Below are 16,335 nucleotides of genomic sequence, written 5' to 3'. Positions count from 1 at the left end.
AGATTTCTCTTCTTCAGAAACGCTTTCCTTGCCATTGCCAGCCTACATTTTATATCCTCTCTACTTCGACCATCATCAGTTATTTTGCTCCCCAAATAGCAAAACTCCTTTACTACTTTAAGTGCCTCATTTCCTAATCTAATTCCCTCAGCATCACCCGACTTAATTAGACTACATTCGATTATCCTTGTTTTGCTTTTGTTGATGTTCATCTTATATCCTCCTTTCAAGACACTGTCCATTCCATTCAACTGCTCTTCCAAGTCCTTTGCTGTCTCTGACAGAATTACAATGTCATCGGCGAACCTCAAAGTTTTTATTTCTTCTCCATGAATTTTAATACCTACCCCGAATTTTTCTTTTGTTTCCTTTACTGCTTGCTCAATATACAGATTGAACAACATCGGGGAGAGGCTACAACCCTGTCTTACTCCCTTCCCAACCACTGCTTCCCTTTCATGTCCCTCGACTCTTATAACTGCCATCTGGTTTCTGTACAAATTGTAAATAGCCTTTCGCTCCCTGTATTTTACCCCTGCCACCTTTAGAATTTGAAAGAGAGTATTCCAGTCAACATTGTCAAAAGCTTTCTCTAAGTCTACAAATGCTAGAAACGTAGGTTTGCCTTTCCTTAATCTTTCTTCTAAGATAAGTCGTAAGGTCAGTATTGCCTCACGTGTTCCAGTGTTTCTACGGAATCCAAACTGATCTTCCCCGAGGTTGGCTTCTACTAGTTTTTCCATTCGTCTGTAAAGAATTCGTGTTAGTATTTTGCAGCTGTGACTTATTAAGCTGATAGTTCGGTAATTTTCACATCTGTCAACACCTGCTTTCTTTGGGATTGGAATTATTATATTCTTCTTGAAGTCTGAGGGTATTTCGCCTGTTTCATACATCTTGCTCACCAGATGGTAGAGTTTTGTCAGGACTGGCTCTCCCACGGCCGTCAGTAGTTCCAATGGAATATTGTCTACTCCGGGGGCCTTGTTTCGACTCAGGTCTTTCAGTGCTCTGTCAAACTCTTCACGCAGTATCGTATCTCCCATTTCATCTTCATCTACATCCTCTTCCATTTCCATAATATTGTCCTCAAGTACATCGCCCTTGTATAGACCCTCTATATACTCCTTCCACCTTTCTGCTTTCCCTTCTTTGCTTAGAACTGGGTTTCCATCTGAGCTCTTGATATTCATACAAGTCGTTCTCTTATCTCCCAAGGTCTCTTTAATTTTCCTGTAGGCGGTATCTATCTTACCCCTAGTGAGATAGGCCTCTACATCCTTACATTTGTCCTCTAGCCATCCCTGCTTAGCCATTTTGCACTTCCTGTCGATCTCATTTTTGAGACGTTTGTATTCCTTTTTGCCTGTTTCACTTACTGCATTTTTATATTTTCTCCTTTCATCAATTAAATTCAATATCTCATATGAACAGCATAGTGAACACATTACCATAGCCAGGGTATACTGCCCATGCACACCACAGTGGTACGAGCTTACATGCCAAGTAGCTCTACAAACGATGAAGAGATTGGAGATACGTATGATGAGATAAAAGAAATTATTCAGATAGTTATGGGAATCGAAACTTTAACACTCATGGTGGATTGGAATTCGATAGTGGGAAAAGGAAGAGAAGGAAAAGTAGTAGATGAATATGGACTAGGGGAAATGAATGAAAGAGAAAGCCACCTAGTAGAAATTTGCACAGGGCATAATTTAATCATCGCTAACGCTTCAGCAGCAGATTGGTGTTTAACGTCCTTTTGACAATGAGGTCAATAGAGACAGAGAACAAGGTTGGATTAGGGAAGGATGTGGAAAGAAATCGGCCTCGCCCTTTCAAAGGAATTTAGGTATTTAGAGATAGAAATTAGCGATTTAGAGACATCACAGAAAACCTAAATCAGGATGGTCAAACACAGATTTTAACCACTGTCTTCCTGAATGCGAGTCCAGTGTGCTAACCTCTGTGCCACCTCACTCGGTGTGCTAACACTCGGTTTAAGAATCGTAAATGAAGGTTGTATATGTGGAAGAGACCTGGAGACACTGAAAGGTTTTAGATTGATTATATAATGGTAAGAGAGAGATTTAGGAAACAGACTTCAAATTGTAAGACATTTCCAGATCATATGTGGACTTTGACCACGATTTATTGATTATGAACTGTAGATTAAAGTGACGAAATTCGAGAAGGGTAGGGATCTAAGAAGAGGCGATCTGAATAAGTTGAAAGAACCAGAGGTTATTGAGAGTTTGAGAGGGAGCATTAGACAATGTTTGACTAGAACGGGAAAGGAATACTGTAGAATATGAATGGGTAGTTTAACAGATGACATAGTGAAGGCAGCAGAGGATCAAATAGGTATAACTACAAGGCCTAGTATAAATCATTGGATAACACTAGAAATTTTGAATTTAACTGATGAAAGGAGAAGTGTACAAATGCGCCAAATGAAGCAAGTAAAAGGGAATATAAAGGATTAAAAAATGAGATGGACAGGAAGTGCGAAATGGCTTAGCAGGATTGACTAGAGGGCAAATTTAAGTATTTAAAAGCATATTTCACATGGTGGGCGGGGAGGGGGAGGGGGGGGGGAGAGAAGGTACATACCACCTACATGAAAATTAAAGAACCTATTACAGAGAAGAGAAGGTGCTGTATGAATATCAACAGCTGAGATGGGATACTAGTATTAACAAAATAAGGGAAAGCTGAAATGTGGAAAGAGTATGTAGACGATCTATACAAGGGAAATAAACTAGAAGGTAAGATTTTAGAAAGGGAAGTGGACTTGGATGAAGATGAGATGGGAGATGTGATACTGCATGAAGAATTTGACAGAGCTCTCAAAGATCTATGACTTATCTTAGAAGAGAGGATAAGGAAAGACAAATCTGCATTTATAGACTTAGAGAAGGTAACGTTAGCGACAGCCCTGGACAGGGAACAAGTCCCGCCCATTCACTCTCCTCCACACTTATCCATATGCTAAGCCCCACCCATGGTCTGTCGCATGTTCTCACTTCAAGGTTGTTAGTATCGCAGATATGCCAGTCATAAAAACAAGCGAGAAAATCAGTAATTAGTACGAAATTCAGCTTCTTGCGGTACCATTGTGAAAAGAGCGTATTATTAAAGAAAAAAATATATATATTGAATATGTGAGAAGAAAAATCATCAATAAAAAACAAAAATAAAATTGGTATCATTGCTGTCGTTTTTATTTCATAGACTTTCGTCTCTACTACATCAAAAAATCTGATATTTGTTAACTGCAGTGAGTGACAATTTCATCCAAGTCACTCTGTGTAAGAAATTCTGTAGAGAAATATTTATTGGTGGTAATGCCAAGGATACAGTTTACTGACTCGATTGTCTAAAGTCAATGTTGTGCATGAAGAAGCCAAAATCGATGTCTTGATTTGTTTCTGATTACCTCACCAAAACTGAAGGATAAAAGAGTGAGATAATGTAGAAATGTGTAATACAAGCAGTCAGACATTTATATATGTGACATACTTTATTAGTATTTGCATGTGTAATAGGTGAATTTTTACTTGTAAACTCTTGTGACTACTTGCTTATTGCAGACACGAGGTTACTTTGAGTTCTTCTTTAGTGTTTGAGATATTTAGAGCAGTCTGTTGTTAAACATTTGTATATAATTTCATCAGTGCCGTTCCAACTCATCTTATCGTACTTTAATGTCTGTTAGATTTCGGTTTTGACAGAAGTTATCTTGTGTATGATAATTTTATTGAAAGTGAATATCTATGTTTCATCCTGATAATGTATTAATTCAGTAAATATCAACATTTCCAGTTTACTGCAATATATTCACACAGTTTGACAACCTCCTGATAAATGATCAGGGTAGTGAGTAATTATATGAATTGTTTTTTATTTCATACTTTCTGACTTGTTCTACACCCATGAAAATCATCTCATTTTTGGTCTATGTAATGAAAAATAACTCTAATTTGAACTTAATAATTGGGATGTGGGTGTAAGAAATATGTTAGCAGAATTGAACAGCACGAAACAAGCGATACATAGCTTTTTTATGGCCAAAACCAATGTTCTTGATTGCATTGCTAACTTATTTTTCCACCCTTAAAACTTTGCAGCAAAACTTAAAACTGCGTGGATCACATACGCAGAAAGTTTGGATTTCACTGGCAGCAATACAGTTATTTGGCTCCCCTGCATGCAGAACATCAGACAAATTTTGTATTTTGTCACACATACTGTCTGAATTCTAAAAGTTAACTCTCAGCTAGTATGTTGCTCTACATTCTCTAAGTTCTTCTCATTATTATTCTTCTGATTGTGCTTTATAAATAGGCTCCAAGCATTGATGTTACAGTTAGCACAGCCAGTTCTGTTGATGGTGCGAATGAAGCTCTCTGCTGTCTTTCGAATCTCTGGAACAGCTCTGACGCGAATTCCAAGAAGTGGTTCTTTCATCTTTGGAATCAAATCAAAGTCACAAGGAATTAAGCCGTATTACTGTTCGTTTTTTATCACAACACTTTCAAATCTGTTACTATAAACTGATAAGGGGAGCTAACCTCATTGATATGGGTGCATCTGGAGAAATCTTGTGTACTTGGATGGGCGAGGACTTGGCTAGTTCCATTCATTCACGAGACGTGGGAGGTAGCGGTCTACTTCAGGTCGGTTGCAGATTAAATAGGTAACGGTGCTGCAGGGTGGGTTGGTCAATGACAGTGTGAGGGATTTTTCAGTCATTAATTTTACCCTAAGACTTTGAGATTACTCTCTGACCCCCATCACTATAGAGATAGAGCATAAATTAGGCACTATGTTTGAGATGTTAGAACTATGTAGAGCGCTCTATGGTATACTTTGATGATGTATGTGTTTATACAATTAACAATAAATGGATGTACTGCACAGTCATCTATCTACATTCGCAATGATACTCGCAAAGTAGAGAGGGGCGGTTTAGCTATGAAACTGAAATTAGGAAACGTGCTGTCACAGCATTGCTCTCTGTTGAAATCACTGTAAAAATGCTAAAATTGTTCATACTGTCAACAATATGCTTATTATTAGAGTAGATTGTTGGTGTCTTTTCCACCCCATCCATCCACTGGTACGCTGTTGGTTACCACATAATGACTGACTGACATCGCTTGTTTGAGTTGGAGAAATAGTTTTGGGGGAGGGACAATACTTTCTGGGCATGGATAGCACCGCAACAGCGATCGCGTACCTGACTGTATTTAAAATCATACAGTGTGTGTGGCATGTTATGGTAGCCGGAGTAACAAGATGATTTACACTATGAGAGGTCTAGTTTTCTGCAAGAGGCAATGGATCAGAACATGTTAATGTCAATTTATAACCTGACATACACCTCGAAGTCGTGGCGGAAAAACAAAATGTATGGTGGTGTACAACGCATGTTACAGCAGAAAAAAACAATGTTTCAAACAATGATACAGGGTCACAGGGAGTGTCTCTTGCGACTTACAGTATGGTCTGTGGGATATGGTCATCCTCCTACAGTACAGGCGATGAAACTGTAAACTGATCTGTGCAATGGATCAACACTTGTATAAATAATAGGAGCGTCACATGTGCTCGATGCCGGCATGCATGTGGTATTTGTTTTCGACATATGGGATGAGAGAGATGCAGTAAAAATCTTATCAAGTTCTCTATCGGATGAAGTTAGTGGAGCTTTATAGTGAGTAATTTTTCTCTGGTGGATAGATAAGAATAAAGATGATAGAATGTTGGGGTGATACACGTGAACGGGCTCCGAGGGACATGGATCTATAGTACCTGATTGTAGTTTGGAGAAGCACCACAATGCAGTAGCAAAATCCACGTCCTTCCCCCAGTTCCTGTACTGTGTTTTATACTTCCTCTTGTTGCATGAGCAGGCTTCATTTCCGTTGAATGGTCAAAACAGAATTCTGTCACAGTAACTCAGCTTCGCCTGTTTCTACACGGATTACAGGAGGTGGTAGATATAGTTTCCTCTGGCCCCTACTCAGTTCCCACTTACATTGAAACGCTCAAGCGCGCAAAGCTGCAGGGATGGTAGCGTAGAGTCTAAGGGGGGAGTTGCAGGAGGCATAGGGGCTACCTAAAATGATTAGGGGAATTTTACTGTAGCAGATAGATTCGATAAGATGACTCATTTCGAGATATGAGAGTGCTAGAAATATGATTCACTAGTGGCTATAATCATTAAAAGACTTCTCCATAGGATCGAATGCAGGTATGTGCTTGAATGGGAAGGGGCGGGACCAGATTCCAAATCCCAGATGGCATTTCTAGCGGATAGCGTAGCACTAGAGATCTGAAAAGCTAGTGTACATTTCTTACGACCTCAATCAGCACACCATCTACTACTGTTTGTGACCCTTCTCAATCAACCAATGCCTACAGCCCACTTGATATATCGCAGAACCTCTGACACGGTGTCGAGACAAAATACATGACGAATACAGGAGGCAGTGTGATGGGGTTGCAAATAGCGGTGTCATACCATGTCCCTTAGCCAAAGCACTTTCAAAATTCAGCGATTTTATGATGAGGATGCATCGTGGGCTACGTGTAATGGGACTGCTGGTCTGATAATACACATTCCTACGATCACCATCATGGTATTTGTCTGGAAAAACCATGATTCGTAGGTAATAGCTTTTTACATGAATACTTGTCTGCACATGTAGAACCAAGACCGCTTGTGACAGTAACATACAGCAGTTGTTGGGATCAGGTTTCTTAACATCTGGCGGTCTGTAAGACAATTAAAGCTTTCTTTCTAAGACACAGTGGTAGCACTCACAAGAAACACTTATGAGACATGTTGGTCCATCGTTGATTTCCGGTCAGTATTATTTTGTATCGCCAGTGATCAGTTATTGATGAAGTATTATACTTAGTAGTGGGGGATGCGTGATTGGTTCGCCATAAGCATCAGCCTTATAATCCTTTGAGGCCCATGAATAAACATAAGAAGAATATTATAACAATTTCTCTCAAAATCGACTTTTATTGTCTCAATAAGCAATAATATAGTGTAATAACAATAAAATTTATATTCCATAACAATATATTCTAGGTGGTTTCATAGTGAAACCACTGGGCTGTTAGGACAGTTTTCATGGCTACATTTTCTTATGAAATTCAGTGAAACAGTGTTTTGTTTTTGTTAAGCACAACCCCACATTACACGTTTTGCAGAATGATCTTGTCCGATGTGGCTCTTTAGCAGTACTACATTGTGCACATCTTCGAGATGGTCCTTTTTCTGGCATATGGGATGCACTGTCAAATCGCTTTTCTGGTGCAACAAATTGCTTGAATTTGTTCCGCTGGATCTGAGATCTCTTGCGATTAGGAGTTGATGACGAAGTTGCTCCAACTAGACCAGCAATTACAGACTGAATTGATTCAGAGTTTTCTCATCATTATCACAATGTGCATTATAAATGATGCAGGCATTTACAACAGTGACATCAAGAAAGTGCCAGAAAATTCTGTGTCACTATTTCTTGCTTTTTCTATCAATCTCATAGATTGATTTCAACATGTTGGATTTGTCTACAAGCCCAATATAGGTATTGTAATCCTTTACAATATCTGGTCACGAAATTTCTGTGCGAGAACCATCTTTGGACTTCCGAGATGCTGTGTTCACATTTTCAATGTTGTGGAAGTTCGTAAGAAACTGTATTGGTTTACGATCTTTCCAAACCAATGCCGTGGTATCTTGGCCACTAGGACGAAACTGGAACTCTCTTCGGGACATTTTCTTTTCATTTTCCAAATCTTTGGGAACCCAACTCTGCCTTTCCTTGCTGTCCCACAGGCATATTTTCCTTGTTCCTTCAGATCGAGCATCAGGGGTACAGAAGTAAAATAATTATCAAAGTACAACTTGTGATGCTTTCCTGCTAATTCTGAACTAAGGTGTTTTGCAACTGTGGCACCTAAACACCTTTCTACCTCCAGACCTATTTTCCCAGTCTAAAGCTGAAATTTGCCAGTACCCAAACTTTGTACCCACATTTTATGGGTTTTTGGGGCATATACTGCTTTAGGTTGGATCTACCTTTGAAACAAATCATTGATTCGTCCACAGCAAGGTGTTCTGTTGGCTTATAACTTTCTGCTTAGCTCTTGCTAAGATAGTCCAATAGTGGGCATATCTTGAACAATTTATCAAAGCCTTTTTCTCCCTTTTTTGATTGCTGGCTGTTATCATTTGCATGAATATTGCCTAGCAACCACGAAAATCTATTCCGAGGCATGAGATCTGAAATGTGTGAATCACAGAGAACTGGACCAGAGGACCAATAATCCCTACACGAAGGATATTTTCTTATACCCATTAGTAAACTTATGGCAAGAAATTTCTTCACTTCGTCAATATCGGTTGGTTTGAAAACTGTGGAACCTCCAAGATTTTGAGTTGCATATAAATTTGTTTGATACACTAGATGGTCTAATAAATCATCACCAAATATTTCAGTGGGACGTGATTTGTTACATGGGATATTTGAACCATATTCCTGTAAAAACTCAGTTGTCGCATTTGACAGTATCTGTTGGACCCATTCAATATGCTCATTTATTTCTGTATTTATCATCACACACATCGCTGTCATTGTTGCACTACAAACGTGAACAGAGTCACTTTCAGCACAAACACCTTCATTCACATCCTGTTCAAATTCAATTACGCTCTCATCAGGTAAAAGAAGTCAAAGTTCTTCATCAATTTCGCCTGATTCACTTCCAGTATCCGAAGCAGCCGACTCAGTATCACTTGGAATTTCAGCAAGTATGTCCATTAGCATATTTATGGTAAGGTCACAAGCTCTGAATTGCTGATTTACTCTTGATGGTGGTCTATTATCTCCAAAATGACACGCTGTGAAGAATAAAAGAATTTACCATTTGAAGGTCGTTATGTCCCGATGGTTTCATGCTGAAACCACCTACATATTCGTAAAAAAAACTAAACTTTACATTATAATTATCAATAAAAATATCTTCCAAATATCATAAAATGAAGCATAAGAATAATCCATTACCTGAAATTCTTATTATCTGCTGTATATACATCACAAAACAATTTTATGTGAAGTCTGTGTCGTAAGCGCGTGTACTCGGCGCAGCACTACACAAATAATGCTTTTACCCGACAACAATCACTTCTCTATTGCCACAAGTAGCAGGCGCTGACGCTAGATATCACCAGCAATCAACGTGGGGTGATGGTTTCAAGAATGAACCTCTGGATCGCAAAAGCAGGCAAAGCACAAATGTGTTTTCAGACTGAAACCACTTGGCCGGAAAGGGATAAAGTATGTGTTTGTGATCCGATATGTGCAAAGGAAATGACTGTGTCCAGTTGTAAGGAAGGTATGGATTCGACATAGAGTACTGTGATAGCAAAGGGAAGAGTACGTTAAGTCATAAGAATGGTACTGATATTTCTATTTCCAGAGCAGCAGCCATCAGCAGGGTGTATTTCCGATACTATGCTCATTGTCAGGTATAGTTCAACTGAGACCACAATCGTAACATTTAGTTGTAAGTACAGTAATAAAATATATATGAGGCTGGATTATTTTTTTCTACAGCGATTCTGTCTCTGCTTGCTTGTCTTGGAGCCCCGGTGATCTGTGTGGGAACGATTCAGGTTTCCTGTTAATGCAGGAGCCGTCCGAATGCATGCAAAGGTCTGTTGAAATGCAGGACTGTAGCTGAGTTAACTGTGTCCTCCTCTAGACAGCCGAATAGCGAACTAACACTTAGTGTGTGTTGGATAGCTTTCGTGATTGAGAAGATAGAATATGGATGTGTGTTTGCACTGGACCGTTACTCCCTTCCATGTAAATTCTTCAGTTGACTGCTTCTGCGCATTTCGCGCCTGTATTTAGTTGATGTAAGATCGATTGTGATGTGTGCATATAGCAGGTGAAAGACACATTTGCTGATTCTCTAGACATGAGAAACACCTTAATTGGCTTTGTAAATTATAGGGATGATTTGGAATCTGTTACATCACCAACATCAATGTGCAGCAAGTGTAAATATAATTTTCCTCTATTTGTTTCGAGTTCTCACACAAAGGTCTTCAGAGACAGTATAAGTTTCTAGTTAGCCAGTGGTTTACAGCACACCCCATCTAGATAAATTTTCGGGTTTGTAGGAGACTGCTGTGTGTTTAACATCGAGAAGTGCCGTGAAAATGTTATAATATTATGTCAAACCGTGCGAAAATACATATGTTCTTGTAATCCCAGAGTCTGGAGATGCTTGTAGAAAAGCGAGCAAGCAAGCAGGTCCAGACCAGAAACAGTAATGCATTTGTTTCGAGGGGAAATGACCCAAAATTTGTAGAACACTTCTGAGAGTGACTTTGGCCCACTGAGAGTGCTCTGGTCACCTGTCGGGAGTGGATGACCATAGACCTCCCAGGAAAATACCTAGTGCTGTCAGTCATTGCAGTATATGTACGCATGATGTAAAAGGAGGGATGTAGTAAACATACGAATTGTATGTTTACTACATTGACACGGTAGGCGGTGATATATTCCTTGGTTGAAGATCAGTTTTTCGCTCTAATATTCAAGCTCCTGTACTCAGTGGGAGAGCAGTGTCATTGAGTAGGGGTCTTTCCATATTTGATGATCTGTAGGCCACTTTGCAAGGTCTAATTGTAGGAGCAATATCGCAATTTGTGTAAAACATTTTTTTTTTTTTTTTTTTTTTTTTTTTTTTTTTTTTTTGCCGCTGGAAGTCTCATCTGCAGGAAGAAAAAGAAAAGGCAGACAGTGCTTCCACACTGGCGCCATCAGTAATTCGGCGGGTAATTTCGATAAGAGCCAATCATAATGTGCAATTCATTCACAAGACATTGTTTGTGCTGGGGTATAGGAGTTTCTACGTAGCAGTGAGACCATTTGCGTATGTTGGAAGCATGAATGGTAACACGTGATGGATGGGGTGCCACATTAGGATCATGAGGAAGAATGCGTTCGACATTATTCTGCCCTATTTTCGTAAACAGGTTCTGTCAGGGCGAGAATTTCCATGCATACAAGCTGAGACATCAAGAAAGTGAGCGTTAACTATTTCTGGGACACTATACAATTTCCGAGAGGTCGGCATGGCTCTTATTTTTACATAGCCATGTGATATCGGAATAAGATTGAGAACCTTTTAGATGGCGAGTCGCCACTCTGACGTTCTGTGGCGCTGTGTCGGTTACACTTGGCAGTTAAGCATGGCTAGACGCCTCTTGCGTGTTCTGTGAGGATCGCTAGGGCGAAAGCAGCCTGTGCTATTCTGGAACACATTTCTATAGCGCAGCCTGTGACGTCAGCATCAGCAACTGTAAACACACGGTCGCTCAGTCCAGAGGACGACTTGGCACTTATTTAGATAGACATGTGATGTCAGTATAACATTTGAAGAACTTTCGCATGCTGTCGGCAGTGGAGTGAGAGTGGTGGGTCATGCTGGCTAGCATCCAACGTCTATGCGTTCTGCAAATAGGTCTTCGCTTCCGTCTGATCGCATCAGCAATGGTGCCTAGGTGAACACGTACTTTGAGAGGACTTTCTCAGGCACCAAGTATGAAAGGGATGTCGCCACCTCACGCTCGCGGGGTGTGCCGGTGCATCTCGTCTTCTGGGAGCATGTGCGATAGTCTCCTGTGTGGTCAAATGGACAGCGGGCAGCTGGCGGTGTCTGCGCATGTCTGTTGCATTATTTTGTGAACAGGTCTATAGGTTGTGCTATTCTTTATTTGGGCAGTTTACAAGTTGTTTTCGTGTCTGCATCATTTGGGAGCAATTTACATGTCTATACTGAAATTACACTCCTGGAAATGGAAAAAAGAACACATTGACACCGGTGTGTCAAACCCACCATACTTGCTCCGGACACTGCGAGAGGGCTGTACAAGCAATGATCACACGCACGGCACAGCGGACACACCAGGAACCGCGGTGTTGGCCGTCAAATGGCGCTAGCTGCGCAGCATTTGTGCACCGCCGCCGTCAGTGTTGGCCAGTTTGCCGTGGCATACGGAGCTCCATCGCAGTCTTTAACACTGGTAGCATGCCGCGACAGCGTGGACGTGAACCGTATGTGCAGTTGACGGACTTTGAGCGAGGGCGTATAGTGGGCATGCGGGAGGCCGGGTGGACGTACCGCCGAATTGCTCAACACGTGGGGCGTGAGGTCTCCACAGTACATCGATGTTGTCGCCAGTGGTCGGCGGAAGGTGCACGTGCCCGTCGACCTGGGACCGGACCGCAGCGACGCGCGGATGCACGCCAAGACCGTAGGATCCTACGCAGTGCCGTAGGGGACCGCACCGCCACTTCCCAGCAAATTAGGGACACTGTTGCTCCTGGGGTATCGGCGAGGACCATTCGCAACCGTCTCCATGAAGCTGGGCTACGGTCCCGCACACCGTTAGGGAGTCTTCCGCTCACGCCCCAACATCGTGCAGCCCGCCTCCAGTGGTGTCGCGACAGGCGTGAATGGAGGGACGAATGGAGACGTGTCGTCTTCAGCGATGAGAGTCGCTTCTGCCTTGGTGCCAATGATGGTCGTATGCGTGTTTGGCGCCGTGCAGGTGAGCGCCACAATCAGGACTGCATACAACCGAGGCACACAGGGCCAACACCCCGGCATCATGGTGTGGGGAGCGATCTCCTACACTGGCCGTACACCACTGGTGATCGTCGAGGGGACACTGAATAGTGCACGGTACATCCAAACCGTCATCGAACCCATCGTTCTACCATTCCTAGACCGGCAAGGGAACTTGCTGTTCCAGCAGGACAATGCACGTCCGCATGTATCCCGTGCCACCCAACGTGTTCTAGAAGGTGTAAGTCAACTACCCCGGCCAGCAAGATCTCCGGATCTGTCCCCCATTGAGCATGTTTGGGACTGGATGAAGCGTCGTCTCACGCGGTCTGCACGTCCAGCACGAACGCTGGTCCAACTGAGGCGCCAGGTGGAAATGGCATGGCAAGCCGTTCCACAGGACTACATCCAGCATCTCTACGATCGTCTCCATGGGAGAATAGCAGCCTGCATTGCTGCGAAAGGTGGATATACACTGTCCTAGTGCCGACATTGTGCACGCTCTGTTGCCTGTGTCTATGTGCCTGTGGTTCTGTCAGTGTGATCATGTGATGTATCTGACCCCAGGAATGTGTCAATAAAATTTCCCCATCCTGGGACAATGAATTCACGGTGTTCTTATTTCAATTTCCAGGAGTGTATTTCGGTAATTTAGGAGTTGTCTGCAGACTGTTATTTAGGAGTAGTTTACAGGTCTGTGGGCTGTGTGGCATGACCCCAAGCATGTCAGAGCATGTGTTTTGTATCAGTTTGATGAATATACTATCTCTCAAAACCCATCCCTGAATAAATCGTTCCAAAACAAATGATGTACACTCCTTCCATACTCTCTCCTGCAGCCCAGCGCCGGCTGAGTCATTTCTCCCTCCAGACAGTCATCTTGGATTATGTCATCGAACAGAGGACAGCGTCCTCTGGTGATAGTACTGTGTACTAGGTCCAGACATCGTGGTGACCACATGTTTCCTGCCATTTTTCCCCACCATCATGGGTTATGTCACAGAATGGACGACAGAGCTCTCTGGTGGTGGTACTGCCTCTTATTGTTTAAATAAGATATGTTGTTGTTGTGGTCTTCAGTCCCGAGACTGGTTTGATGCAGCTCTCCAAGCTACTCTATTCTGTGCAAGCTTCTTCATCTCCCATTACTTACTGCAACCTACATCCTTCTGAATCTGCTTGGTGTATTCATCTCGTGGTCTCCCCCTACGATTTTTACCCTCCACACTGCCCTCCAATGCTAAATTGGTGATCCCTTGATGCCTCAGAACATGTCCTACCAATCGATCCCTTCTTCTAGTCAAGTTGTGCCACAAACTTCTCTTCTCCCCAATCCTATTCAATATCGCCTCATTAGTTATATGATCTACCCATCTAATCTTCAACATTCTTCTGTAGCACCACATGTCGAAAGCTTCTATTTTCTTCCTGTCCAAACAATTTATCGTCCATGTTTCACTTCCATACATGGCTACACTCCATACAAATACTTTCAGAAACGACTTCCTGACACTTAAATCTATACTCGATGTTAACAAATTTCTCTTCTTCAGAAACGCTTTTCTTGCCATTGCCTGTCTACATTTTATGTCTTCTCTACTTCGACCATCATCAGTTATTTTGCTCCCCAAATAGCAAAACTCCTTTACTACTTTAAGTGTCTCATTTCCTAATCTAATTCCCTCAGCATCACCCGACTTAATTCGACTACATTCCATTATCCTCGTTTTGCTTCTGTTAATGTTCATCTTATATCCTCCTTTCAAGACACTGTCCATTCCGTTCAACTGCTCTTCCAAATCCTTTGCCATCTCTGACAGAATTATAATGTCATTGGCGAACCTCGAAGTTTTTATTTCTTCTCCATGGATTTTAATACCTACTCCGAACTTTTCTTTTGTTTCCTTTACTGCTTGCTCAATATACAGATTCAATAACATTGGGGAGAGGCTACAACCCTGTCTCACTCCCTTCCCAACCACGGTTTCCCTTTCATGCCCATCGACTCTTATAACTGCCATCTGGTTTCTGTACAAATTGTAAATAGCCTTTCGCTCCCTGTATTTTACCACTGTCACCTTTGAAAGAGAGTATTCCAGTCAACATTGACAAAAGCTTTCTCTAAGTCTACAAATGCTTGAAATGTAGGTTTGCCTTTCCTTAATCGTAAGGTCAGTATTGCCTAACATGTTCCAGTATTTCTATGGAATCCAAACTAATCTTCCCCAAGGTCGGCTTCTACCAGCTTTTCCATTTGTCCGTTAAAAATTCGCGTTTGTATTTTGCAGCTGTGACTTATTAAACTGATAGTTCGGTAATTTTCACATCTGTCAACACCTGCTATCTTTGGGATTGGAATTATTATATTCTTCTTGAAGTCTGAGGGTATTTCACCTGTCTCATACATCTTGCTCACCAGATGGTAGAGTTTTGTCAGGACTGGATCTCCCAAGGCCGTCAGTAGTTCTAATCGAATGTTGTCTACTCCCGGGGCCTTTTTTTGGCTCAGGTCTTTCAGTGCTCTGTCAAACTCTTCACGCAGTATCGTATCTCCCATTTCATCTTCATCTACATTCTCTTCCATTATTATAATATTGTCCTCCAGAACATCGCCCTTGTATAGACCCTCTATATACTCCTTCCACCTTTCTGCTTTCCCTTCTTTGGTTAAAACTGGGTTTCCATCTGAGCTCTTGATATTCATACAAGTGGTTCTCTTTTCTCCAAAGGTCTCTTTAATTTTCCTGCAGGCAGTATCTATCTTACCCCTAGTGAGATAAGCCTGTACGTCCTTACATTTGTCCTCTAGCCATCCTTGCTTAGCCTTCCTGTCGATCTAATTTTTGAGACGTTTGTATTCCTTTTTTCCACTTCATTTACTGCGTTTTTATGTTTTCTCCTTTCATCAATTGAATTCAATATTTCTTCTGTTACCCAAGGATTTCTAGTAGCCCTCATCTTTTTACCTACTTGATCCTCTGCTGCCTTCACTACTTCATCCCTCAGAGCTACCCATTCTTCTTCTACTGTATTTCTTTCCCCCACTGCTGTCAATTGTTTCCTTATGTTCTCCCTGAAACTCTGTACAATCTCTGGTTTAGTCAGTTTAGCCAGGTCCCATCTCCTTAAATTCCAACATTTTTGCAGTTTCTTCAATTTTAATCTGCAGTTCATAACCAATAGATTGTGGTCAGAGTCCACATCTGCCCCTGGAAATGTCTTACAATTTAAAACCTGGTTCCTAAATCTCTGTCTTACCATTATATAATCTATCTGATACCTTTTAGTGTCTCCGGGATTCTTCCATGTATACAACCTTCTTTTATGATTCTTGAACCAAGTGTTAGCTATGATTAAGTTATGCTCTGTGCAAAATTCTAACAGACGACTTCCTCTTTCATTTCTTACCCCCAATCCATATTCACCTACTATGTTTCCTTCTCTCCCTTTTCCTACACTCGAATTCCAGTCACCAATGACTATTAAATTTTCGTCTCCCTTCACTATCTGAATAATTTCTTTTATCTCATCATATATTTCATCAATTTCTTCATCATCTGCAGAGCTAGTTGGCATATAAACTTGTACTGCTGTAGTAGGCATGGGCTTCATGTCTATCTTTACCAGAATAATGTGTTCACTATGCTGTTTTGTAGTAACTTACCC

This window comes from Schistocerca americana, chromosome 1 (genome assembly GCF_021461395.2).
Source record: "Schistocerca americana isolate TAMUIC-IGC-003095 chromosome 1, iqSchAmer2.1, whole genome shotgun sequence".
Classification (NCBI taxonomy): Eukaryota; Metazoa; Arthropoda; class Insecta; order Orthoptera; family Acrididae; genus Schistocerca; species Schistocerca americana.
The sequence above is the reverse complement of the archived record's forward strand: the minus strand, read 5'-3'. Positions refer to the sequence as shown.